At 36.2% G+C, this 25,830-nt stretch overlaps 1 protein-coding gene and 1 long non-coding RNA gene across 5 annotated transcripts in view; one reads left to right on the forward strand and one right to left on the reverse strand.

Annotated features, from left to right (window-relative positions):
* Nucleotides 1-25,830, forward strand: part of RNGTT (RNA guanylyltransferase and 5'-phosphatase) — a 369,143-nt gene that overhangs the window by 338,946 nt on the left and 4,367 nt on the right. The window lies entirely within an intron of this gene.
* Nucleotides 2,430-25,830, reverse strand: part of LOC144317143 (uncharacterized) — a 52,197-nt gene continuing 28,796 nt past the window's right edge. The window contains exons 5-7 of one of the 2 annotated variants that reach the window (XR_013383040.1): nt 21,355-21,457; nt 18,659-18,777; nt 2,430-2,444 (exon numbers count right to left, since the gene is read on the reverse strand). This is a non-coding gene — a long non-coding RNA (uncharacterized LOC144317143). Of the gene's footprint in view, nt 2,445-18,658; nt 18,778-20,798; nt 20,814-21,354; nt 21,458-25,830 lie in introns of those variants that run through there. The other variant, XR_013383041.1, reaches the window with a different exon arrangement.

Here is a 25,830-nt window from a genome sequence, read left to right on the forward strand (position 1 = left end):
CTGCTGCAGCCACTATGGAAACAGTACGGAGGTTTCTCAGAAAACTAAAAAATAGAACTATCCTATGATCCAGTACTATTTACCTGAAAAAACCCCAAACACTAATTCACAGGGATCCATGTACCCCTATGTTTATTGCAGCATTATTTATAATAGCCAAACTATGGAAGCAACCTAAGTATTCATCATAGATGAATGGATAAAGAAGATGTGTGTATTCACATGCACACACACACAAAATGGAATATTTAGCCATAAAAGAGAGTGAAATCTTGCCAATTGCAACAATGTAGATAGAGAGTATAATGCTAAGTGAAGGGCAGCTCCTGTGGCTCAGCAGTTTAGCGCCGACTTCAGCCCAGGGCGTGATCCTGGAGTCCTGGGATTGAGTCCCAGCATGGAGCCTGCTTCTTCCTCTGCCTGTGCCTCTGCCTCTCTCTTTCTCTGTCTCTCATGAATAAATAAATAAAATCTTTAAAAAAAATAATGCTAAGTGAAATAAGTCAATTAGGGAAGGACAGATATAATGTGATCTTACTCATATATAGAATTTAAGAAATAAAACAAATAAGGAAAGGAAAAAAGAAAGACAAACCAAGAAATAGGGTTTGTTTTAAGATTTTATTTACTTATTCATGAGAGACAGAGAGAGAGAGAGGCAGAGACCTAGGCAGAGGGAGAAGCAGGCTCCCCACGGGGAGCCTCATGCAGGACTCCTTCCCAGGACCATGACATGAGCTAAAAGTATACGCTCAACCACTGAGCCAGCACCTAGGTGCTCTGAAACAGATTCTTAACTACAGAGAACAAACTGATAGTTACCACAGAGGAGATGGGTGGGTGGGGTGAAATAGGTGATCACTTATCTTGATGAAAAAATAATAAAATAAGTTTTTAAAAACCCATAAATATTACTGCTCATTGACAATGCATCTGGTCACCTAAGAGCCCTAATAGAGATGTATAATGTTGTTTTCATGTCTGCTAGCATAGCGTCCGTTTTGTACCCCATGAATCAAGGAGTAATTTCAACTTTTGAGTCTTCTTATTTAAGAAGTACATTTTGTGGGCACCTGGGTGGCTCAGTCAGTTAAGCATCTGACTCTTGATCTCAGCTCAGGTCTCGATCTTATGGCTGTGAGTTCAAGCTCCATGTTGGGCTCCATGCTGGGAATAAAGCCTACTTTAAGTCCAAAAAAATAAAAAGAAAAAAAAGAAAAAAGAGAGACAAACAGACAAGACATTTTCTAAGGCTAGAGCTGCCGTGGATGCTGACTCCTCTGATGGATATGGGCAAAGTAAATTGAAAACCTTCTGGGAAAGGATTCACCATTCTGGATGCCATGGAGGACACTTGTGATTCATGAGAAGAGATAAAAATATCAACATTAATAGGGATTTGGAAGAAGTTGATTCCAACCCTTATGGATGACTTGGAGAATTTTAAGACTTAGTGGAAAAAGTAACTGCTGATTATGGTAGAAAGAGCAGGAGAGGTAGAATTAGAAGTGGAGCCCAAAGATGTGACTTAGTTACTGCAGTCTCATAATCAAACTTGAAGGACAGAGGAGCTGCTTCTCATGGATGAGTAAAGAAAGTGTTTTCTTGAGATGGAATCTACTCCTGGTGAAGATGCTGTGAAGACTGTTGGAGTGACAACAAAAGATTCAGAATATCACATAAACTTAGTTGATAAAGCAGCAAAAGATTTGAGAGGACGGACTCCAATTTTGAAAGAAATTCTATTGTGGGTAAAATGCTATCAAACAGCATCACTTACGGCAGAGATATTGATGAAAGGAAGTCGATTAGTGCAGCAAACTTCATTGTCATATTATTTTAAGAAATTGTCACAACCACACCAGGCTTCGGCAACCACTGCCTTGATCAGTCAGCAGGTTCAACAATGAGCAAAGACCCTCCATCCAGCAAAAAGATTACAACTCACTGAAAGCTCAAATGATGGTTAGCATTTTTTAGCAATAAAGTGCTTTTAAATTAAGGTATGTACATTGTTTTACACATAGTGCTATTACACACTTAATAGACTGTATTTTCTGTATTCTTATTTATTTACCCTTGAAGATTTTACCTTTATATATCTTTACATGCCACTGAAACTTTCCGTGTTTGTCATGAGAAAGTATGTATCTCACACACTAAAGTATATGAATAGTAGATGCTCTATATATTAATGTGTAGTCTCAGAAAACTGTTGAACTTTTTAGGATTGTTTGTACAGAAGTATCATAACTGGTGGAGACCTCTGGTATAATAGTATCATATGCTTTATTGAGATGCCATGTAGATTAAGAAATAGATGCTGCCTCTAAAATAAAAAATGTTCTTCATATTCTTCAAGGATACACCATATGTTGATTCCATATTTGTGGTAGTCAAGTGGCATCTTTGACATCATTTTTGAAATGTATTACCATATTCAACTGAAAAAAATTAGAGTAAGAGTCAAAATTGGTTATCATTTTAAGTGTTTTTTTATCTGACAGTAGCAAAAGTAGCATAATTCACTTTTGCTGATACAAAATAAGAAACTCCGCAGTTATATATTTCAACAAATTGAAGTTTTCAAAATGTTGCTTATATTTCTCTTTTGAGAGAAAACAGTTATTGTGTAGTAAATAGCTTATTGTAGCTTTTGAGAAAAGTGTGTATTTAAAACAGCTGTAAAGATGGGAAAAGTGCCTTTTCATATCTAGTAGAGAACAGTGTGACTGTCTCACATTATGTGCAACTAATAATACCTATATGTCTTATTTACTTTTAAAAGAAAAGAAAATTACTGAGCATTTTATTTGCAGGAATCTTTTGTTTTTGTGTCAAGTACATTAATGATGTAAGCTTTTTTTTTTTGTCTAAACTTTAAAATATAAAACTGTTCTCTCTAGTAAACAGATATTTCCTTCACAATTAGATGGAACTTGAATTTATCATAGCAGTCAAACTATCTGGTAAATTATATCATCCAAAGAAAACTTGATTAATGGATTTTTTAGTCAAGGGTAGTCTTCAGAAATTCCCTGGTAATAGGTCTTTGTGGTGGCTTTTAATCTCTTAAAACATAAGGCTTGCATGGGATGAGGCATGAATTAATTTTCTAGCTTTTGACAAAATTGAATCCTAAAACCATCCACATGCATGTGACAATCACTTCTAGAGAGTAATTAGCTTGCTATAAATATGAGATTTCCTGTGAGAAAATTGCTCATGCTATGTAACCAATTCAGAAATTTGGCACATTAGAGAAAAAGTATACCTTATCCAAAAGAATAGAACACTTCAGTTTTTAGTTTGTTTTAGTTTTTGTGCTCTTTTGTATAGATATAATTGTGAGAAATGTGACAGGCTGGTGTGTGAAGCATGTTTATGTCCTTTATGGGGTATGGGATTAACTTTCATAATTAGTTTTTAGAAATCTTTATGGAAATTTTTTCATGAATCTATTAAAATGCACAAGATTGATTTGCCATTCAATTGAAAATCATGTTAATCCCTGAACCTTAGGATAGACTTTAGAACGAGAAAAACCTGCTGAGATTTTTATCCAATTTATGTACTTTGGTGTTTCATCTGTAAAATGGGAATAACAATATCTACTTCTGAGAATTATTGTGTGCATTGTACAGAACAGTGTGGACAAAGCACCTACAATACCAGGTTTATAAAAGTCATTTTTAAAAAATGATGTTTCCCTTACCCCCATCACCCCTCCTCCTAGGCATTTAATAAGCCATTACAAATAGGGAACTTATTCTTTTATTACCTTAGGATCCAGATCATTAGGATCTTCAGATATACTTTCTTTTTACAGTTTTTCTTCATATGAGAAATTATGACATGAGAAATAGAGTGAGTAAATAACCAACACCACAGATTATGTGTTTTGAATATTTGTCATAGAAGACCCGGGCTGCCCCAAACTTGATACTTGCCTCCTGAGAAAACAGGGCACATGGGTACTGTGCTCGGGAGCTCAGGTCTATGGCACAGAATTCCAGCTAAAAGAGATAATTTGAGCTCAAGGTGTACTTTCTCAAAGCTAGGTTTTACTTTGGTTTTAATTCATAAATCGTTTTTTGGAATAGCCAACTTTTTTTCTAATCCAGTTTGACAAAAACAGATTCCAAATAAACCAAATAGTCTATTATTTGCCTTCATTTACTACCATTAATAGTTTTATGCTAAAACGTACATTGAATCAGTAAGAGTGAACCACATGGGGTTTAGTTTCTTCAATTGTATTTAGTTTTATTTTCTTATTGTTTAAAGTGGAAATCGAAGGAAATGGAAAAAAAATTCTTCTGTTTATGTAATACATTATTATGTTTTCCTACATAAATTGAGTGCAGAATAACCCCAGGAAATAACAGGAAAGCAGACTAACAAGTCATGTCCCCTGATGTCTACCAAATGGTTTACAAAAGTTAACTCATTCAGTCCCAACAGCAAACCATCTGGCAAATTGCAAGCATTGTGCTCCAGGTTAAATAGCTTAAAAACTGAATAGTGTAGAGCCTAAGGATCGTGTCCCATGGAGTACAGTGCACATGTATCAGAAGCACCGGAGTCAGGATTTTAATCTGGTTCTGCTTACTCCAGTGTTCTTACTATTTTCTTATAATACTCCTTCCTAAATTGTCCCAATAATCTTGCAAGGTTAGGAATACTCTATATCAAACTGTTCTTAAATTGCATGCTATTTAGTTTCCTGTGAAGAAGTAAAAAGGAAGTGATGTGGTATGTCAGAAGGAGCTCAAAATTGGGTATGAGACTCGGTGTTCTCATTTTTGCCTTAAAAAATTTTTTTTAAATCAGAAATATGTTTTTTCATTCAATCATGAAAACCTTCCTAAGGTTTCCCTTTTTTAGCCCAAACTAAAACACATTTATGATTATTTGGCTTTAAGGTTTTAAAAAGAAAGTAAAAATATTCAAAGTTAAATAAAATAAATGTTTTGAGGACTCTATTGAGAGACTATATGGGTAAGAGCTTTGGAGTCAGGAGAAAGTAAGCTTGAAACCTTCCATGACTGAGTTTTATATACACTGTGACCTCATGGTAACATATATCTGCTCCTCCTTATAAATTTGGTCTAGTTTACCAAAGGGTGATGTGCTAATTAGGAATAGTAATTGGAATTACTCTAAAATAGCCTTCCTTATAAAGCAGAATTCAAAATGTTAGGTCTGTAAGAGGCAACCATTCTGTCATTATTTAAGAGAATTAGATCTGCTCCAAAGTGCCTGACAATGTATGTATCAGACAGCAATGATCAAATGAGGCCTTCCTCCTCATCCTGCAGGGCAGATGCTAGAGATAGCCCTTCCCACAGAATTGTTATTGGTTTCTTTCTGATACAAATATACTCCCCCTACCTGCCCCCAGGTAGTGAGTGGTAGGGGAAGTTCTTTTGATTCACCAGAATTTGATTGCACAGTGATACCAGTGATACCATTTGTTGTATAAATGACCTATATCTCTAAAAAAGGAGAATGTGTTTGTTTCTGTCCTTGGACCAAAGAGCAGGAGGGGATTGAATCTGATACATTTCCAGATAGGGTGAATACTAGAAACCACAAGTCCTATATCTGCAGATCTGGAGGCTATAAATAAAAATAAGCACAGACATCCCAAAATGATGAAATTAAACATTGCAGGACTGATCACCAATGATGTAGGGTTCTATTCCTGAATATGCCATTTTCTGACTAAACAGGCAGTTACGTATATGTACACTGAGGACTGGGATTTATTTATCATTCTAGGTCTTAGGAAAGTTCAAAAATGAAAGCGAAGGTTTCTGTTCTTATCCTGTCTTCATTTGGAAAGTTTGACTTATTCTTGTCTAAATTTTAGATATATATATATATATATATATATATATATATATATATATATATATATATATATATATCCAAACACCAGATATGTGCTTGTATTTGGTATGTAAGATCTGAAAAAAAAAAACTTTTGTATATATTATATACGTACGCATGCCCTTGCCAAATCATGTGTGCATGCGCGCGCACACACACATCAAACACAGAAAACAAATATAAAGGAATGATTGCTTCTTTGTTTATATCTTCCTTGTTACTTTTGAACAGCATTTTATACTTTACTGGACGAATGTAGAGAGAAAGATGGAAAAAAGAGTGAGTCTTGCAAACTGCTCAAACTTCACCCTAATTCTCCATCTAGCGGTAGGATATTTATTTTCCTTCAAGAATCTTTCTTCAAAAAGTACCTCCTGCTATAATAATATGATTCTCTTTCTATTAAAAGGAATGAGAACTATTAATAACAATAATATATAAATATAATGGAATGTCTCTTTTTAAATATCATTCGAACAATCTGTCAACTGTCATTTCTCTCTCCATGATCGTTACAGCTTTTCCATTTTTCCTTTACATATTAAGTATTAACTGGGAATTCATCTTTTATGTTTTTTCCAAGTCATATTTTATTTTCTATAATTCTCCTTTACAAAAACATCTCTAGAATTCTTTTATTATATAAATTTTCCTAACGGATAATCAAAAGAACCTTGAAATTTGAATTTAGATATTATTAATAGGCTATTCATTAAATCATCTATTGGATCATTAATAAAGTGATAAATTATTAGAGACTTGAAGCCAGCCCTTTGTACTCTCAGGGCAGACGTTCAGTGGCTTGTCATATGTCTTTTTTCAGTCTGTAACCTTTCAGCTTTGTGTAGTCTGATTGAATATTGTTACCAAGGCCACTTTGAACTGATTTGGCAAGTCATATTTCTTGAGACAATTTGCTGATCCTTCTATCTGTAGATTTGGTAGAAAATGTTGATAGAGACTTTTTTAAGATTTTTATTATGGAAAGTTATTTTAAGAAGGAAATAAAGGCCAATTTTATAGTAGCAGCAGGAAGGTAGAAACCTATTTTGTTTTTGTTTTTTAGAAACCTATTTTGAATTCATCCTTATTTACAAAGATCCTAAGTCCCTTTTAAAATTAGAGTCTTGGGACGCCTGGGTGGCTCAGTGGTTGAGCTTCTGCCTTCGACTCTGGGTGTGATCCAGAGGTCCCAGGATCAAGTCCCACATCGGGCTCCCTGCATGGAGCCTGCTTCTCCCTCTGTTTCTCTGCCTCTCTCTCTCCCTCTGTGTCTCTCATGAATAAATAAATAAAATCTTTAAAAAAAAAAAAAAAAAAGGAAGAAGAAGTGGTTAGCCAGAGGGGAAGAGAGGATGATGTGCTAGTTAGAAAATAAGTACAAATGCATGGATCAAGAAGAGAGCCAGGTCAGTCCAGAGAATGAAAATCATTTAATAGTAGCTGGAATGTTTTAACATCTGATGTCATTTCTATAATTTCTTTGTGTAATATTCATCAAGTTTGTTGTTTTTTCTTGAACACATATTTATTGAGTACCCATTATGTGTTCAGGGAGATCTGGTAATGAACAAACAAGGGCTCTTGTTTTGTTTGCTCAAGGAGCTTTTACCATCTAAGGGAGGCAGAGAATATAAACAGAGGAAGAAGTTATACCATCAAGTAATATATCACATGATATTTCAAGACCTGACAAAGTAGATTTAATTCTATAGAGAAAAATGTCATTTGAAATTATTAAAGTCAAGCATCAGCTCTTTTTTGCCAGCATGTTATGCCAGCGGGACTCTGGAAGAGATGGGTGAGAGTCTGTGCCTGGCCCAGGGCAGCCTCTTCGCAGTGCAGTCACTCTGGGGAAGGAGATGACATGTGGAAGGTGGAAGGAGTCATGGGGGTAGGGTCTATCTAGCTTGGCATCTTGAGCAGGAAGATTCCTGTCCTGAGAGTTGTCCACATCCATTTTTCATATAATTCAAGACTAGAAAAGGTGAAATGCTCCCCACTTCCTTGATAGTTGCTTGAAATCGATACCTCATACTCTGTGAGGGTTTTTATTTATTTATTTTTCTAACTTTGGAGTTTGGTCCTGAAAGCAATTTAGTGGATTTTAAACAATTTTGGTTTTGTTTTAATGAAATAAAGTAGAAGGGAAAATAGCAAAGTGCACCAAGTAAGGATATAAATGTTATATAAAATGTGTGTGTGTGTGTGTGTGTGTGTGTGTGTGAGAGAGAGAGAGAGAGAGAGAGAGAGAGTAGGTTGGGATATAAACTGTTTTTCCTATGTTAGGTGAATTAGGTCAAACATTTTTCTCCTCTTTGGTGAAACTTATATGACTGTAAGTAAAAATTTGGCCTGAGAAAACATCTCTTTTGCTTGTTAAGGATTGTTTTACACATCACAGGATTAGTGTGCTGGACTGAGATAGATGCCAAAAGTCTAGACCCTTGTTCTAACTCTGCTCCTGATGAAATATATGCTTTGGACAAAGGGTAGGCTTTCTGTGAACCTCAGTATTTTTAATCTGAAAAGAGAGCTGGCCTAGGTAAGCTCTTATGCTCCCTGCCAATCAAGATTCTAGACTTACTATTCTCTGTAAGGCAGTCGGGTATAAAAAGCAAATTATCTTAAAACTGAGCATTTGCACAGCTTTACCAATTTAGAGAGGTAGCCTTAAGAGTAAACACAAAAACGTGAAGCAAAAAACTGTATCTGGCTTACTATCACATGATCCTGGTTCCCTACAGGACATGCTTGTCCCTTCCTCTATAAAGCAGATGGTCCACTGCATGCAAATAGATCCTATGAATGAAATAATGAACATAAAGGCACTTGGCCTGGCACCTGCATAATAGAGCCTTAAAAAATGCTTAATTGAGAAAATGTTGCTTATGATCTCAATCCCTGCCCAAGACAGTTATATGGGCTACTTGTCACAAAAGTCAGGAAGGTCAGAGTGCTGCAGAAAAACCAGTACTTGAAACGGATGGACACCCTTTACCTACCATCCATTTCCAGTTATCCGATCTGCATATACTATGTGTTTCCTTACCCCTCTGTGAGATGCCAGGGTGACAGATTGTATCTCCCAGCTACCTTTTTACCACTGCACGCAATAGGGAACATCAAGTACACAGGAGTTTCTCCAGTCTCATCCCCTGTGCTGCAGGAAGACTGCCTGAGAAGGAAACTCAACCATAAAATAAAGTCACAGAACCAGTTTATCCCATTCATATGTTTGGGTATTTAGGGTCAATTTTCTTGTAGGTGCTTACCTGTATTTTGAGATAGTAGCAATTAAACTGAGCTAAATGTAACAAAATAGTACATGTTACAGAGGATGTTAAAATTCTCAAAGAGCTCTCTGCTTGTAGCAGTTTCTTAATGCTATGGAGCACAGAACTGTGTGGCCATCAGAAAGAGCGGCTAACAACCCCATTTGGGGCATTGTTAGACAGTTCTGTTGACACATGAATACATTTCATACTATTATCATAAAATTGTGGCCTGGAAATTGAGCAGCCATGGTGCTGCATTTCAGACTCACATTTATAATAAGCTGTAATAAAGTAAACATTTTAAATGGATATAAGAATAGGCATTACTTGTGATCACAAATGTATGTTCAATTGAAGTGCTTTTGAAGCTCAATTTAACAAAGCAAACAAATTTCCTGGCATTATTAACATAATTGTTCTCACTGTTGGGTTTTGATTTCTAAAAAGTTATTTAAGAAAAATTGCTTTAAAAACCCCAAAACCAGCAAAAAGAAAGGTAACTAAGAGTGAACTACTTTTCCTTTTATCATATCAGATTTTTTTTAAGTCCCAAATATTCACTCTGCCACTTCCCCCAACTTGCCAAGCCATTGCCAATCTTTTTAACTCAAGAGTTCATGTTTCATGATTAATTTCAGGTTATTCAGTTGTTTTCTCTGCCATCAGTAGGCTCTGGAGTGGGGCTACGCAGCATTTATCTGCTAGTGAAACTCCAGGCTGTGCAGTAGTTAAGACAGAGACTTATCCCTTTCCCTGTCCTAAGGACAGAAAAGGACTATAATATCCATTTAACATCAAAGTGGGGGATGCATAACTATATGTAAATTTAGCACCAATTAGATGGTAGGATTCGAAGGACTGTTGTTCCTGGAATATTCCAAAAGCAAAAATGGAAATGATAGTGGTAACATCTGAAGTGTGGTGGCAAGACCGTTAAAGCAGTGATAATTTGGAGCCTTTGGGCACAGCACAGTCCTAGGAGGTGATCACTGTGTCTTCTGTGACAGCTGGCAGCTGGCAAACAAAGCAGATGATGTGTTCTCAGCTTGTTAGTTTTCCATAGTGTTCTCCAATTTTGAATAAATCCCTCAAACATCCTTCCTGTATCGTCATTTGGCTAGAGCAGACCTTCATGTAGCAAGTGTGTTACTGGCACAACAGTCCACCACAGCGGAAGCCATGGGAGCTCAGGGTTGCAGGTATGCTGGTCTAAAAGTTGGCAGAAGTATACAACATGGCCTTGACAGGAGGAACACTCTTCAAAGACTCAGATGGTGATTTCTGACAGTCATGGAATTGAGCTGACTTAGTCAACATTAGAGGGAAGCACACGAGTGCAGGAATATCCTATAAAAGTACTGATGATTTAAAAGCATTCCTGCCAAGCATATGCCCTGATACAGAATTTTAACTCAGCATCAAGATTGTGCTAGATACCTTTTAGAGGGAAGGTAAAAGCCACTGATCTTACTTTCTTCAGACTTAATTCCAAGTAGCTTAACACTATTGCCCAGAAAATAATAGATAACCATGGCTACCTTGAGAAGAGCAGTTAAGTGGTGAACGTCCAAAGATGTAGTTTTCTTGGCCCATGAATGAAGTTTTGATTCTGGTTCTTTATTCCCACTAAGACACATTCCCATTATCCTCACCAGAACAGGATTAGAACAAAAACGTAAGGGGAAGGAGGGGGTGGGAGAGAGGAGAAAGTAAATGAGAAATTTAATCTGGTTCCACATATAATCTTCGGGAGTTGTGAATTGTTACAATTCTGTTCTCTCAAAGATCGGCAATTCAGTATTTCTAAATCTTTAGATAATAGCCAGTACTTATGTGCATTTTATATACATGCATAATTCTTTGCAGCAATCCTTCCCCGCCACCCCCACCCCACCGCCCCCACTTTGAAATAAAAGGAGATAAAACAGTTGCCAGGACAGAAAAGACTGTTTTAAATCACTGAAACCTACTAGAAATTTAAATAGCTCTAATCATCACTGAAATCTTTCTTTGTTGTGTATTACTCAACGGAAAAGCACTTTATCTTCACTTCACAGACCTGGCTTAGGACACTTAGAACTTCCTTTGTCTCCTTTTCACATCTTTTCCCTCCCTACTTTTGAGATTTCTCTTTCTCCTGACTTCTTTCCAAACCTCTTTTCTCCAGACTAGTATTAGCCAACCAATGATACTTGAGGTTGGTGGATTTGTTTTTGTTTTTGTTTTTCTCACATGCAGCCTGAGTTTCTTATTTTTATTTTAGAAGATTGTTATATTAAACTTAACATGACCTACTATTAGACTAGCTCACATGTCTCCTTTAGTTTGTGGTGACTGCAAAGGATACTCCATTAGCTCTTTGGTTTAGCTATTTAGTAATTTCTTGATTAGGAGTGAACTGTAATAAAATTTTCCTTTCCTCTTATTTCTTGAATTTCCTTGATATTACTCAGGGGCAGTGCGATATAGAGTTCTAGATCCAAACATAACCTTGAAAGAATTAAATACTCTGATCCTTAATGTCTTCATTATTTTCAAAGGATAATAATGTATATAAAGAGCCTTGTGTGGTGCTGGCTATAAAGTAGTTACTTAATCAGTATTAGTTCCCTCCCATTTCCTTCCCTATGAAGGAAAAATCTCAGGCAATAATTTTTTTTTTAAGATTTTATTTATTTATTCATGAGAGACACAGAGAGAGAGAGAGGCAGAGACACAGGCAGAGGGAGAAGCAGTGCTAAACTGCTGAGCCACCCGGGCTGCCCCTCAGGTAATAATTTTAAAAGTAAATAGTTCTAAAGAGGGCAACTCTTTAGCGCTGCCTTCAGCCTAGGGCGTGATCCTGGAGACCTGGGATCGAGTCCCACATCAGGATCCCTGGAGTCCTGGGATCAAGTCCCACATCGGGCTCCCGGCATGGAGCCTGCTTCTCCCTCTGCCTGTGTCTCTGCCTCTCTCTCTCTCTGTGTCTCTCATGAATAAATAAATAAAATCTTTTTAAAAAAATTGCTCTAAAGAAAATAAGTATCTTAGGTAAAAATGTTAAGTTAATTTTGTGTACCAGTTACAAAAATAATGAGTTTTCTATTTCCTCGGTTTTATGCCTCCTCAATGCATGAATGTTCACATACGTAAAGATATACTAATCAATAGAAATAATGGGGGATGCATTTTAGTATTTGAATATTTTAGAATAAAAGTGACTTGATGATCTTAAGTTTCCTATCAGCTCCAAAATATTGGATTTTATGAAAGGGGATTGTGATATGTTTAAGGGCAAAAAAAATTTTTTGAGGAAAGTATTTAGGGAATGTGACAGTTGAGGCAGATAATTTATTGTAATAATTTTCAAGCTTCCAACATCTTCTGAGTAGCTTTCGATTGCGCAATTAATGAAGCCGATGAGACAGATTTAAATAAATCTATTGTGAATAGCCTTCATAGGGTATATAGAGAAAAAAAGATAGAACCCTTGGATTCTAAGCAGTGTTACTATCACTCTGTGTAATACCTTTATCAGTACCTCCAGGATTTCTTTCTCAAAGAAGAAGAAATATAGCTGCTGAGAAAGTATTCATAAAAATAGAATGCAATGTGTGTGCCAAGGAGTAAAAGAATGACTCTAAATGGCTTAGTGGACATAGCAAAGGCAGGTTACAGGTACTGTGGTCAGAATATCTCAATATAAGTCTCCACTGACTGGAGGTACAGACAGGTAAGAAAGGAATCCTGGAAAGCTTTGTTTGTTCAGATGGGTCCTAGTTAGTTATCCACAAGAGCATTACCACTAAACTAAGGCATTGTGTGTACCTAAGTTAATGATTCAGAGGTGTGTGGGTCTGTGGGCTTTGGTGCCCATTCGTGCCGCTGGAGCAAACTGAGTCCTTTTAAAGGAATGTATTTCCTCTAAAAGGAATGTATTTACTCTTAAAGATAGCCAAAAGGAAAGAACAAGACAAAAAAAAAAAAAAATAGAACAAGACATTTTTGTTGTCATTCTAAATGAGGGCAGAACGGAAAGGAAATTTTTATTTATTGTAGCATTTTGGCTTATTGCCATATGCCACACCGATCCACGTGGAGGACAGTTCTCTTGAGGTTTCTAAACTATAAAAAGAGCATTGTTGAATAGTTGAGTTTAAAATGAGTGTGAGGTAGGGGCACCTCGGCAGCTTAGTAGGTTACGCATCTGACTCTTGATTTCAGCTCAGGTCATGAATCCAGGGTTGTGAGATCAAGGCCTGCATCAGGTTCCACACTGGGCATGGACCCTGCTTAATTAAGATTCTCTCTCTTCCTCTCCCTCAGCCCCTTGGCCATTCATCAAATTCAATCTGACAAATACATTTTATGAATTATTTGCATTGGCTATGGGACACACATCTTTAAAAATAGGCAACATCAGATAAGTCTTTCATCATACTTTTAACTGTTTAGAAAGAAAAAAAGTGTTTAACATGCATATTGGTTTTACCCTTCTTCCCAAAATGGTAGATACTAAAGCTTTCCTTGGTTGTGTTTTGTTTTTATTATCCCAAGCATGCACTGAATCCATGATCTGCTTCTAATTCTTATCATGCTCAGTACTAAACAGGGAGCAATGCTTTGTGTCATCAAGTTTGGCACTCTACTTATTAAGCCATTACCCCACCTTACCTGGCAGAGCTGCCTATTTTGTCCACATGACCTTTTCTTTTTGCTAGTTGTGCCCACAGAAAGGTCTTCAATCCACTAATGGCTTCTCATTTGGTCTACAAATCAGACAAAAGCTTTGCAGCTGTGAAATGCAGTCCATTTTAAAATTAACCTATTGTAAATCCTTAATGATTGAGAAATTCTGCAATTTGCTATGATTTGTGGTTTGTGCTACAACTAGAATAGCAAACAGCAGAGATGATACAGGTCAGAATAGTGGGCATTGGGAGAAAGTAAAGAAGAAGAAACTTGTTAGATACTGTGCTTGGTTCAAGCCAATATGTTAAGCCCTTCATCCATCTCACATCACTTTGTCTCCCATTCCCAGACTCTCCAAGTGGAGTGTAATCCTTGGAAATAGTTACTTAAATTACATTTTCTAACATAAGAAGTAAAATTGTCCACAAGTGGGATCTGTCTTTGCCTCCTTTAACACATTTTCAACCTAGAACCTAGATTCTTAAGGATAAGGAGGGCCCATGTTTTTGACTCACAAAGACCTAGAATTTGAATTTTGATACCAAAACAAGTGAGCTCTATCCTTATGCAAATTACTTAAATTCTCTGGGCTTCAGTTTCTACATGTCTTATTAGATACATACACAGATTAAATTAGATTCTCTATTAGAAAACCTAGTAGGGATAAGGAGGGATACAGTACAATTCTCTGTCATTTACTAGCTATGAGACCCTAACTAAATTACTTAAACCTCTGTGCCTGTTTCTGTATCTAGAAAAATGAAGATACTTCCTACAGCTGTTATGAGGATTAAATAGATTAATCCATGTAAAGCACTTAGAACAGTTATCAACACTTAGTGTTTAATAATTATTAACCATTCTGGTTGACAGATATTAAATGGATAATCAACAAATTTTATTTACTAGTAATGATAAATATTCTAAAGGGAAGGTGTAGGGTGCTCTGAGACAGTTCATATGAGCTAGAAAGATAAGCAAGGGCTGTATCATTCAGTACTTTGTAATGGGAAGGCATCCACAAAGGATGATGTGGTTGGATTTACTTTTTGCAAAATTCATATCGTTCTTGTGTCTTTTTAAATTCAGCTTTTAAAATTTAACATACATCAAGCTCACTCCTTTGGTGTATAATTCTGAGAGATTAGATAAATGCATAGAGGTGTATAGCCACAACTGGAATCAAGATATGCTAGTTCCCCCTTATTTCTGGTTTTCCTTTCTGTGGTTTTAAGTTACCTGCACACTCAACAATGGTCAGGTAGCAGATGATCCTCCATCTGATCTCTGCTGTGTGCACAGAAGGTCAATATTAGCTTAAGGTCAATTAGGCTGTCACAATGCCTACCTCAGGCACCTCATCTCATGTAAGTATTTTATCATTTCTTCATCACAAGGAGGGTGAGTATGGAACAATAAGATATTTTGAGAGAGAGCAGCCTCATTCATATAACTTTTAGTACAGTATATTGTTATCATTGTCCTATTTTATGATTAGTTACTGTTGTTCATCTTTTACTCTGCCTAATTTGAAAATTAAACTTTATCATAGATATGTATGTGTAGGAAAAAACAGAGTATATTTAGGGTTCAGTACAATCTACATTTTCAGGCATCTGCTGGAGGTCTTAGAACACATGTGCCACAAATCAGGGAGGAGTACTGATAGCATGAGCCCATCACCTCCCCCAAAATTCTGCAGGACAGCCCTATGCAATTAGTTACACCTCTCATTCTCAAACTTTGCAACCACTGATCTGTTTTCTGTTCCTGTAATCTTGCCTTTTCCAGGGTGTCATGCACAGGGAGTCACATACTCTACAGCTTTTTAAGTCTAGTTTCTTTAACTTAGTATACTGCATTTGAAATTCATCTATTATTGCTTTAGTCCTTACTGCTGTGAGTAGTATTCCTTTGTATGGCTATACTAAAACTTCTTTATCTTTTCAGCGATTGAAGAGCACTTGAGTTGTTTCTAGCTTGGGATGATTATGAATAAAACTACTATACACATTTGTATTCAGGTTTTTCTGTGAATGTGTTTTCATTTTTCTTGAGTAAATCCCTAGCTGGTTCTTGTGGTAAGTATATATCTTACTTGATAAACAAACTGCCAAACTGTCTTCTAAAGTGGTTATACCATTTGATACAAGATTTTAGTTGCTTTACATTTTTCTCAGCATTTGATATTATTCGTATTTATCAATTTTATTTATTTTAGACATTCTAATAGGTGTGCAGTGGTATCTCATTGTGATTTTAATTGCATATTTTCATGTGCTTAATTGCCATCCATGTCTTCTTTGGTGAAGTATCTGTTCAGGTTGTTTGCCTTTTTTTATTTATGAATTAGCATGCACGTGGGGTGGGGGGCAAAGGGAAAGGTAGAGAGAAAATCTTAGCCAGGTTCCATGCTCAGCATGGACCATGATGTGGGGCTCAATTTCAGGACCCTGAGATCATGACCTGAGCTGAAGTCAAGAGTTGGATGTTTAACCAACTGCGCTACCCAGGCACCCTGTGTTTGCCCATTTTTAATTGTGTTTTATGACTGAGTTTTAAAAGTTCTTTGTGTATCCTTGATACAAATCCTTTGTCAGATGTGATTTGCAAATAATCTGTGTCTTGCCTTTTCATTCACTTAGCAATATATTTAACAGAGCATAAATTTTAAAATTTATCAACTTTTTGTTTTATGAATCATGTTTTTGGTGGGGTTTTTTTTCCTAAGATTTTAATTTATTCATGAGACACACACACACACACACACACACACACAGAGAGAGAGAGAGAGACATAGACAGAGGGAGAAACAGACTCCTCATAGGGAGCCTAACATGAGACTCCATCCTGGGACCCAGGATCCTGCACTGAGCCAAAGGCAGACGCTCAACTGCCGATCCACCCAAGCATCCCTTTGGTGTTGATTTTAGAAACTTTGCCTAATGTATGTCACAAAGATTTCCTTCTGTGTTTTCTGTAAAAATTTTATAGTTTTAGGTTTCATGTTTAGGTATATTTTCCATTTTGAGTTAATTTTTGTATAAAGTAAAATATTTGTGTTGAGGTACATAATTTGGAAACAGGTGTGCAATTTGCTCCAGCACCATTTGCTAAAAAGACCATCCTTTCTTCACTGCAAATTTGCAATTTTGGCAAATATCAATTGACCTTGTAATTACAGATCTACTTCTGGACACTCTTCTGTTCCACTTATCTATGTGTCTCTCCACTCACCAACCACATTGTCTTGATTACTATAGCTTGTATTAAGTCTTGAAATCAGTGTCAATTCTCCAACATTGTCTTTTTGTTTGGGCTATTCTAATTTCTTTGGCTTTCCATATACATTTTAGATCAGGTTGTTGATATCTGTAAAAAATTCTTTTGGCATTTTGCTTGTGATTATGTTGAATCTGTAGATCATTTAGGAAGAACTGACATCTTAGCAATATTAAATCTTCCAATTCATGAGCATGGTATTTGTTTAGGTCCTCCTTGATTTTTTTTTCTTTTATTGATGTTTTTTAATTGTCAGCATTCAGATCCTGCATGGTTTTTTTTAATTCATACTTAAGTATTTCATGTTTTTGAAAGCTATTGTAAATGATGCCATTTAAATTTTAAACTTCTAGCCATTCATTGCTAATATAGAGGAATAAAATTGGTTTTAGTATAGTAACCTTGTATCTGCAACCTTGTGAAAGTTACTTATTAGTTCTTTTTTTATGAGTAACATGTCTTTTGTGAATAGAGACCATCTTATTTCTCCCTTCCCAACCTGTATATCTTTTATTTGTATTTTAAGCAAGGAAATGATTTGCTTGGATTTGCATTTTTCAAAGACCAATCTGGCTGCGCTGTAAAGAATTGATGGGGTGGGGGAAATGTAGAAGAATAGTCTTTTGTAGGAATCTGAGAGATAGAGAGGGGACAAATGGACATGTGCAGAATATATTTTGGAGGTAGAATTGGTAGACCCTGGTAATAAATTGAATAGGAGAGAAAATAAAAGGGGAAAGGGATCAGGAGGGCACTAAGGTTTCTGTCATGAGGAACTGGTTGAGTGGAGTTCCCATATATTGAGATAGAGAAGAAGTACATTTGGGGGAAGATAGAGTTGAGTTTTGAATATGTCAGGTTTGAGAAATCTATAGGAATTTCAAATAAAGATGTCAAGTAGGCAGCTGGACCCTCTCTCTATATATATGATATAAAAAGGTATATATAGGGCATACCATATGAGAGGAAGAGTTTGGGAATGAGTCAGACTTATGTGGAACCCTCTTTAAAGGCGTGTAGAGAACATTCTTTATTTTCAGTTCCTTCAGCATGCCAAGATCTTAAGTTTTTTTTCACCTCAGACCTTTGGACATACTGTTAATCACTCCCTGAAGTGTGTATGACTCCCATTTCCCCCTGCCTGCTCTTATTTGTTTCCCTCTCTGTCTTTCTCCTTCTTTCCATCTCCTTCCTTCATTCTATAACTGACCTCTCATCATATTATAAATCTCAACTCAAGTATCATCTCCCCAAACTACCCCACCTAAAACCAGATACCTTTCTCCTGGCCTTAGTTTCTATTGCATATCTGTTTTCTTCATAGCTCTTACATAATTTGTTATTTGACTGTTTACTAGACTATACATTCCAAAGGACTGGAACTGTGTCTGTATCACCAGTCTACAACCTTGTGCCTGACACATGGCTGGTCAATAATATTTGTCAGATGGTGGGAAGGAAGGATCTTCAACGCTTTGCCGTGGCTGCATTAGGTCCAATGTCTTTGTGTTTTCATATGACTGACTTACCTTACACTTACATGTGAAGAGGTTTCTATACTCCATTTCAGCCAAAGTCTGAGCAGGAAAATAACCTTATTTGTTTCATTCTGCATTTATTGTCCACAGAGTGCCAGGCTTTGTGATAGCTGGTGGGATATGAAATGGCATTGTGGCATTAGACAGGGAAACCTATATTGAGACCTGGCTGTTCCATTTTCTAGGTCTGTGACTTTGGGTGGGATATTTAACCACTTTGAACTTTAGACTCCATACCTGTTGAAGGGCAATAATAGAATTCCTATCATAAGATTGTGGTGCAAAATAAATCAGATAATGTGTATGGGTCACAAATTTATAATTTAATTTATAATAATTATAATAATTTATAATATAAACACATTTATATTTGATACATACTAAGTGCTCAATGAATAAATTGTTAATATTCATTTATATAAAATGAGTCATATAGTTCTAGAAATGATTGGTATTGCTTGACCAGTGGGCAGGGTGGGAGGAGACAAATCTTTTATCTTTCATTTTCTCTACTTGTTCTTTACTGCCAAGACAGAAATGCTGCTTTTAACACTATGATAGCAGACTAGTAATGTCACCGCCTCCATGTTAGGCACCCAGAAACAGAGAGTACAAATGCATTGTTTATTCAGATGACAAACTGAAGATATTTAAGCCATAAAACGTTTTGTTTTGTTTTGTTTTGTTTTGTTTTGTTTTGTAGGAAAGAAAGAAAAGGTAGAAAGGAGGAAGGAAGCAGAGAAAGGCTAGAGATAGTATTAGCTTACTTTAGTTAACCAGCCATCAAACACTACAAACTGGTTTGATAAACTGAGGCTCATGATTCTCTTGAATTCGGTAAACATCCTCTCTGAGGATCTACCTGGGACTCAGTACTGTAATAACAGTGGGGAGATGAATGAGGAATATATATTTTAGTGATCTAGAGCCAAACCAATGAGATTAACTTGATAGAAATTCTCATTCTCTACCATGATCTATATTCTGCACCTCCGGCAAAGTTGTTTACTACTCGGATTGGTTTCCCCTAAGAGCTAGATAAAAACCTACATGTGGGTTTACATATTAGGATCTGGGGAAGGATGAATGAATGAAAAGGTCTTAGGACAGAGGCTATGAAACTTTCTTGGTTCATTTTGCCTCATACACAACATCTCTAAGGCAAAAGAAATACCTAACACCTCCATTGATTGAGAGGATGGAACCAAAAAATTTAATGAGTATCTAGATTTTAACAACTTAGCACATGTTAAGGATTACATAACTTCTCAAACCTTGGAGTCAGATTATACACCACCAACTTCATTTACTATTCTGATTTTTGTGGTACTTGGTATTTATCGCAGTAATTGCCCCCAAACTCAGCTTTGCAAAGTCATCTCAAGGAATCTTATATTGAAACTGTGAACTTCTTCCAATTAATAGTTTGTATGGTGTTTAACATTTGCCACTGTTTCCTTAAAAATTTGGATCCCTGGGTGGCTCAGTGGTTTAGCGCCTGCCTTCGGCCCAGGGCATGATCCCGGTGTGCCAGGATCAAAAAAAAAATTAAAATATCCCACAGTACCTCTCTGAGTTTGTTGCAGCACACCAGGGTACCTCATTGCACAGTTTGGGAACTGTGGTCTTGGGATCTTATTCCAAGACTTTGTTTTCTATAAATGTTTATCTCTTTTTATTTTTCTATCTCTCATGAAAACCAAGCTGAAGTTTGGTTTATTATCTATTATCTTTTATGTAATCGTTTTTAAAGGAAATTTTCATTATTAAAAATTATGAAAGTTAAGCACATGTAATATAGAAAGTTTAAAAATACAGCATGATACAGGTAAAAGTCATTCCTGATTTCACCGTCTACCAATAACCATTGCCTACATATCATTGTTTTATCTTTATGTCTGTTATTCTATATGAATATTTATTATATTTTGAGTAAGAACTGTGACTAACTCTGACTTTATTGGAAGGTAATAATCTATGGTTTAGTGAGAATTTCATACCCTGAAGTTGTGATTGTAATGACCTTTATGACAAATGACAAATAAGAGTTCTGGGCTGCCTTCTTTTTTTTGGCTGCTTTCATTGGAGCGCTTGAAGACCCCATCATTCACAAGGGAAAAAGACTTCCTGCTGCTCTGTTTCCAACCTAGCAAATGCAAAATATGTTATTTATACATAATAGTAGTGGTGGGTGTAACATTTTTTTAAGAGGGTAACTTGTCAAGTGTTTTACTTTCTTTAATAGTGGATGCACTTTCTAATAGTAATATATCAAGGCCCTACTATAAAGTAGTATTTTTAAAAGATTAATAATTCAGATTTAAGCTATTTGTATTGTTCTGATACCATTAGGAAAACGTTTCTAGTTCCATTTCATTTCTATTGTGTTATTTTATTTTCTATACCTTTATAGGTACTAGAAATTGAAGTTATTTACATGAAAGATTTTTGTTTCATCTAGTTATGTTTTTAAAATTTACCTTCTGTCACTGTATAGAGGTAGAACTTGAATTATCAGAGTACAATTATAACTTCAAAAAGAAAAAATGGCCAATTTTAAGTTTAGCTCCAGAGAGCAGTTAACAAAAGATGGAGTGGAAACTTCTAAGTGAAACATCTATTCATCTGTAGAGTCTCATTGTTATTTTCTCTTTCTCTTTCCCTCAATAATAATTTTAAATTCTGACCTGAACAGGTGGTGACAGTACTTTCTTAGCATAGCCTGGACTGTTGAGGAGTGATTCTGTTCTTATAAAATCCTAGTAGAGGACTTCATGGCTGATTCTAGGGCTGGGGCAGAGAAAATACAAAGATGAGCCTGTAGTAGTATCTTGAATTGCCAGAAAGTAAATGCTGAAAATAAGTAAGTAAAAATGGAAGCAAATTAAAAGGACACAGGAGCCAACCTGAGAGAATTCCCAGTGCCAAAACTGGAACAATTTGATCAACAAAATGAATGACAGTAGTATTTTATTATAAACCAAAGAATAAAATATCCATGAGTTTATACTGATACAACTAAGTATATGAAGGAAATGGTCCAAGTTGTTCCTTACAGAAAAAGTCCAGATAATAAGTGTAGAAGGAATGGAGAAAAGAGAAAACCCCATTAGAACACCACAGGAGTAATTGCTGTGGGCAAGATTCACAGATGGATGCTAAAATTAATGAGCAAAACCTTAAGGAGAAACAGGATATTTGTATAGTCTCAAAATACCTCTCTCAAGAAACTTAGTAATTTCTCTGGTGATTCTAATAAATGTCCACAACTTTTTTGATACTCTCCTTCCCAGGAAGTGGAGCTTACTTCCCTTATCCTTGAATGGAGCTGTTTGTTCATTGTGACTAATAACTACCAGTAGAGTATGGAGAGGAGAAAAATAGTAACTTTACAGTAGTGAAATGTGGCATGTACCATCTTAATGAAGTGGTCAGAGTTAGTTAGCATCACCAGTGATAAGTCCTGTTGATACCACACACCCCCAGATGTTACACAACAAAAGAGGCACTTAATCTTTTGGCATTTGTCCCCTAAATCCATAACCTCAGTCTAATCATGAGAAACCATCAGAAAATTCCAAATTGAGGACTATTCTACAAATACTTGATTAGTACTCTTCAAAAGTGTCAAGAATGGTCTGAGAAACTGTCATAGATCATAGGAGACTAGGGAGACGTGATGACTAAATGCAGTCTGGTTTCCTGGCTGGGATCCTGGAACAGATAAAGACATTAGTGGAAAAACTGAAGTCTGAATAGTCTGCATGCATTTCGGTTAATTGTGTTGAGCCAATGTGAATTTGAGTTGATAAATGTAGCATGATATGTAAAATACGAACGTTAGGGGAAGCTGGGTGATAGGAATAGTAGAACTCTCTACACCATCTATACACAGCTTCTTCGTATATCTGGAATTCTTTCAAAATTAAAAGTTAAAATCAAACAACTCACTGATAGCTTTCTCAGTCTAAGGATATTAGTTATTATTAGTGTCTCCAGAGCAAATTAATTCAGAAAAATCCCCCTCCCCTCAAGCCTTTGTGCAGTCTCTCTATAAAAGAAAGAGGAGCACACTCTCTCTCTTTTTAAGATTTCGTTTATGTATTTCTTTATTTGAGAGTGAGAGAGCACAAGTAGAGGGGGAAACAGGAGGACAAGCAGATATGCCATTGAGTGTGGAGCCCAATGTGGGGCTCAATCTCATGACCCTGAGATCATGACCTAAGCTAAGATCATGAACTGAGCTGAAATCAAGATTCAGTTACTTACCTGAGCCATCCAGGTGCCCTAAGATGAGCCCTTGATAGCAAAACAACTTCCTCGAAACAGGGACAGTAAGCTTTAGAGTTTCATTCCACCACTAGAATTAGAAATGCAACTTTGCCTGCTCTGTATAGGTCAGTTCAGCCAACACTGATGGTTTCCTTTTGGGACTTGGTAGTGTAGGTAATTAATTGCCTAGCACTTACGTTACAAAAAGTATTCTGTAAGAATAGTACAGAGTGGAGCACCTGTGATTGTGTTTGACTCTACCATGGGCTCTTTATTGGAGGTATTATTGTTGAGCTGCTAATTTAAAATCTCCAGAGATATTGGGGGCACCTGGACAGCTCAGTCTGTTAAGCTTCTGACTCTTGATTTCCACTCAGATCATGATCTCAGGGTTGTGAGATCGAGCCCCGAGTCGGGCTCCACACCCAGTATGGAACCTGCTTAAGAGTCTCTCTTTCCTTCTGCCCCTCCCCGGCCCCTTCTCTCTGTCTCTCTTTCTCCCTCTCTTGAAAAACAAAAACAAAAAACCTCCAGAGATACTAGATCCAACTTCATTGGACTGTCTCTTAACCTAATTTTATTGGTATATTCAAATAGTATAACAAATGTGGTACTCAACAAGGTGGATACATGAACAAAATATTTTTCAATATAAAATACATTGTATATTGCTTTTAAAAAAAAACTCATTAACTCAATATAATTATGAGTACGGATATGAGATCCTGATTTATAAATATTTTATTCCTATTATTTTCAAGCTCTTAATAGCTCAAACTAGAGTAACAGAGTTGATTATAGAAGGCCTAACAAGGTCTTGTTTTAGTAAATAATAATACTAAATTGGCTGTGAGTGGTTATTGTCATAATAACAAATTAGAATTTGGATACTAAAATTAAACTTCTCCCATGTATGACAGTCATTCTCTTGATCTGACCATTAGTGACAACTGTCTTTAGTTTGTGCACGTATGAAAGGTGTTATTTTTGTCAAATATATTTTACTACTGAACCAAATGAGTACCTCGCAGTGTGTCTAACTTGGGAATATAACTGATGTGATCAATAAAGAACAATGAATTGTTCTTTAATATGGACATACATTTAGGTTAGTATAGTGGCAGGTGCATGCATTTTTCTTAAAGGTGTTTCTCAGTTGTTGTTAATGCATGCCCAAATAAATGCACAGATACTTAATAATACTGCTTAATTGCTGTAGTCATATTGAGGAGCACATAATTTACAGCAATTCTGGAACCAGGAACACAAGAATGATGAGCTATATGATAAGGACTTACTATAATTGCTGGTCAGCAAACGTACCAACCGACTCCACATTGTTGGTACAAGCCTGTCTTGTATAGTACATACGATATAATTTTCTTGACGCCTATTTTCAAAGTGTATCTTTCCATGTCATCTTGATTTCTTTAGTGAATTTACTTTAAAGCATTTTTTGTTTTTGAAAGCAATGTGTTATTTCCTAATTTTATATTTAAGAATTTTACTGGTTGGCCACTATGTGCTATTTATTATTTATTATTTGTTATTCTTCCAGTGTCCTAGTAAGTTAGGAACTCCTTTGCCCATTTTAGAAATTAGAAAACGGAGGCTCTGAAAGGTTTAGAAACTACCTCTGTTAGAGCCTACATGTGGTAAATGTGGTTACCTACCTGAGTGAGTTGCCTAACACTTGGCTATCGATGTCTAAAAGTAAAAGGAGGTGGATCCTTAGGAAGAAAGGGAGGGGAATTGAGATTAAAATAATGAATGTTTGAGAATAATTTTGGCAAGTTTGCTAAGTGTAACGTCAGTTTTTTGGGCAGGTCTTTTCCAGAGCCGATGAATCTATTGGTCCTGTTGGATTTTTTGAAAATGCAAATAATCCAATCAAGTGTAATACTCATTAAGGGACAAGGAATACAATTTGATAGTTTTTATAAAGATACGTACTGCCTAATCTGTGAATTGAAAGCATCTTTAAAAAATTTGCTTCCCTTCATATTCCTAGGTGGTATTGAATCTGTGGGTAGAAAAATGAGAGCATTTCAAATAATGCTAATGAAGTTTAAATGATTGCAATCTACCATATTGTGAGGGAAAGTTGTTAGCTGTGAAAGATGAGGACAGAATTAAAATATTACCATGACTGGCATTTGATTTGAAAACTGCAAAGATAAGCTTAGGTTCCTATTTATGAAAACTATCCTCACAGCCTGATGAAATATCTTAAAAGGTTTCATAGTTTCCATGGATACTTGTTAGCTTTGATAGAGTAAGTTGTAATTCATATTCAATCATCGGAGGTGAAGTAGCCAAAAAACCTGCCAGACTAAAATCTGAAGTAGCTTCATCTGTATTTCATAGTAGTTTGGAGATGGAAAGGGTAACTAACCTAAAGATTAGAGTTTGGATTAGTTGTTACTTCTTGAAAAGCAAGCTGTGTAGGGTGCACATTACCTGAATCTGATCCTGATATTTCCTTTTGTGTGTAACTTTTTCTTTTAACTAACTAGTGAAGGGAACTTCTTTAGGTTTTGACTTAGGAATTTAGATGGTGAGACCCTTCTGAAAGCTGATGAACCTAAGCAGCATACTCCATTTCTGAAATCCATAGGGACACAGAGATACTGAAGGCCTTGGTCCCTATGGTAACATATTTGCATTTGGCCCAGAAGTGGCTGGTTTGTGCTTAGCCTCTTTTAATTGCTATATATTGACAGCTGTTTTCACGACTATTTGTAAAATGTCGGATTAATGAGCATGTGTACAAGGGAGTGCACACCATATCCTTAGGCTTGATTAGACACTTCAGATGACAAAAAGCTCTGCATGAAGAGTTACTGAGGTGTTTTTGGCATTCCCTAATGTGTCTGTCACATAGTGGAAGC

The sequence above is a fragment of the Canis aureus genome, chromosome 7, assembly GCF_053574225.1.
Source record: "Canis aureus isolate CA01 chromosome 7, VMU_Caureus_v.1.0, whole genome shotgun sequence".
Taxonomy (NCBI): Eukaryota; Metazoa; Chordata; class Mammalia; order Carnivora; family Canidae; genus Canis; species Canis aureus.